This window comes from Bison bison, unplaced genomic scaffold (assembly GCF_000754665.1).
Source record: "Bison bison bison isolate TAMUID 2011002044 unplaced genomic scaffold, Bison_UMD1.0 scf7180017864444, whole genome shotgun sequence".
Taxonomy (NCBI): Eukaryota; Metazoa; Chordata; class Mammalia; order Artiodactyla; family Bovidae; genus Bison; species Bison bison.
The window spans coordinates 288,030-291,217 of record NW_011495006.1 but is presented as its reverse complement, the minus strand read 5'-3'; positions in this window follow the sequence as shown (position 1 = coordinate 291,217).

Sequence of the window (3,188 nt, the reverse complement as noted above, 5' to 3'; positions counted from 1 at the left end):
TTGCGGGCAGGCGGGCCCCGCAGCGCCCCGAACAGCAGCGGGTAGTGGCGCGTCACCCTCTGCACCAGCACCTCCGTCTCCTGGGGGCTGAAGTTGGGCTTCCGCGTCTTGGTGCGTGAGTGGGGGCCCGGCCCGGGCAGCAGGGCTGCCACAGCGGGCTCGGGGCTGGAGCTGCGCCCGCACGGGGCCTTGCTGCTGCTTGACCCTGGAAAGGCACCGGAGGCTGAGGGCAGCAGGCTGGCCCCACCGCCCGTGCGGGGGACGCGGGCCTCACCGACACCCGCCGTCCCGGGGACACCCACTCCAGCACGCAGCGGGGTCCTGGGCTGTGGCTATTCTGGGCACTGGGGCCCACCTCTCCAGCAGGCATAGCATTGGAGGTCAGTCCTCGCCAGCCCCCCACCCGGCGAGAGCAGAGAGGCCCTCCTCATTGGCCCATCGCTGAGACCGAGTGACCATCTGGTGACCATCCAGGAAACACCTGGGTGTCCATCTGGAGCATACAAAGCATTCTGCACACCCACCCTGAGACGGTCACCCACAGAGGTAATCAAGCACGTGGAGACAGAGAGGGTCCCAGGAGAGGTGCCGTGAGCCGGGACGGGTGATGCCCAGAACTGCCCACAGCAGGAGCGGGGGTCCCGTGGGCACCCAGGCTTGCGGACCAGTGAGGGGCTGGCAGGCGGCATGGCCCAACCCCCTCCTTCGCTCTGCTCCTGGGGATGCAGCACACACCAGGGTAGGGGCTGGGCTGCCTCTTGGGGAGCAATACACGCCTGCGCCTCAGCACGCCCCGGCCTCCAGGCTCCATTGAGGCGACGACTCAGCCCGAGATCAGGGTGCAGAGGGGTGTGGGGAGGCCTGGGCCCTGGCCACAAGCTGCCTGTTACCAAGTGGCTCTGGGCACTGGGAGCCACCTCACTCCTGAGGGCCGCATGCTGTGGCCTAGCACCGCCCCAGGCACCCGGGTACAGGGGGAGGAGCAGGAAAGCCTTGTGGCCACACAGCTAGACAGCCGGGCTGGTGGGGCGGGGGCCCTCGCGTGGAGGGAATGGAGCCACCGCAGGGGCAGGACAGCTCTCCCCGCACAGCCAGTCCCCACCGCACACGCTCCTGGGAGGAAGGCGCAGGGTGAGGGGCAGGCGGCCCCGACGCTCCCACGAGCAGGAAGAGGGGCCCGCCCCTCAGGGGCGTCCCCGGGCTGGCCTTCCTGAGGGGCTGGGCCGACCCAGGGTGGTGGGGAGGGCATGGAGAGTGGCCAGCAGAGGCTCGGACCGCCGGAACTTGCCCAGGCCCCACTGTGTGCCAGGCAACCCCGCCAGACCATGCCCACCCCTCCCTGGGGCAGTTGCTGGAAGGATTCGGGTCGAAGCCAGACACAGGGCACCCCCGAGGACGGCCTGGGGCAGGCAGGGCAGGTGGCTTGGCAGATGCTGTGGGTACCCACCGATGGCCTCTCCTTGCTCTGAAACCATGGAGGCCAAGTCCTTGATGATCTGGTTCACATCTAACAGGTCGCTCTGTGGAAAGAAGAGGACAGCCGTTAGGTCCCTGGGGCCGCAGTTCAGAGGTCAAGGGCACAGCCAAGAACCAGAAATGAGCCAAGGGCGACCCCTCAACTCAAAAACACTGCTGGGATCTGAAGCACTGTCCCCCAACGCGAAGGTCAAAGCCCACGCTGAGCATCCCAGGGCCGTGAGCGCCCTCCCTGGGTGCAGAGGACCCCGCGCTGGCCCCTGAAGGGTGCAGTCTTCTGCAGGACGGCGTCCCCAGCACTGACCCGCAGGCCTGACCAGAGGAGAGGAGGATGTCCGGAATGGAGGGCTCAGTGCACCTCCCGCAGGCCCCTCAGTCCTGTAGACACCTCACTCCTCGTCCCCTCCTGCGGCTCCTCGACTGAGGGGCCGACCTGCCCCTCTCTGTACACCTGGCACCCAGCATGGCCGGCACACGTGGGTGGTAGATGGTGGATGGATGAATAGTGGATGGTGGGCAGGTGGGTGCTGGGCGGTGGGTGGACGGACAGTGGACGGATGGATGCTGAACTGGATGGGTGGATGAACGGAGAGATGAACAGTGGATGGATAGATGGATGGCGGATGGAAGCGAAACTGATGGGTAGACGGCTGGATGGACAGAATAGTGGACAGTGGATGGACGGAAGCCCCTCTGCTGTCTGAAGACTGAGGAACTTCTTGAAGCTAGTGAGTGGGGTAAGAAGCAGAACTTGGACCCGGAGACTCTGGGGTACATCCCACCCTGCTCATCGTGCTGGCCGCTTGCGTTCTCCTTGCCACCCTCCTCTATCTTAACTCCACTAGCCCAACAAAGCAGAAGTGATGTGAATGAAGGATGCGGGCATGCCACTTACAGAGCACACGCCTGGGGCTGTGCTGGGCGCACTGAGGTCACAGGGCTTCGAGAAGGGCCTCTCAGAAAGGGGGAGGGCGGGGGTTGGCACCAATGCCCGCTGACTTGAGCCCCTTCCCTGCAGGAGATGGCTTCTCCACTGGCCAGCCAGGTGACCCTGGGCAAAGCGGCTCACCTAGGAGTCAAGTCCCCACACCTACCACCCAGCAAATCCAAGCCTCCTCCCTCGGTGCCGGGCGCGTGGCCAGGGTAGAGCCAGGAGGGGAGGCCCCTCCAACACCTCTGAGATGCAGGCACCACGCCCCTGCCCGCCGTCCACCACCCTGCAGCCCATCAGGACCCTGGATTCATTTCCACCAGGGTCATTTCACCCCACTGCTAAATATCGCAGGGAGATTCATTTTCTTTTTAGGAGTGTTCTGGGAAACGAAGCAATTAGCATGATCTTAAACCGACAAGTACTATCAATCGCAATTCAATTACCGGGCTTACACACAGCAGAGGCGGTGGCTCTGCGGGAACCGGGCCACGGCCGGGAAGGTGGTGATGAGTGTGGGGCCTTGGGCGGCCTCTGGCCTGGACCCACTTCTGGGATCTGCATCCCCACAGCCCTCCCTGGACGAGGCTGCTGGTGGGAAGGCTGAACTCAGGTGCAACCCAAAGGTCCAGACCCTGAGGCCACCCGTGACGGCCTCGGCCTCAGCCAGACCTCACCGACATAAGCCCACCTCCCCACTCTTCCAGGTCCCCGCCCCAAGGCGTCCAGATGGCCAGCCTCGACCTCAGCCACTGAGCCTGCACCGTGGCTGAGGTCGAGG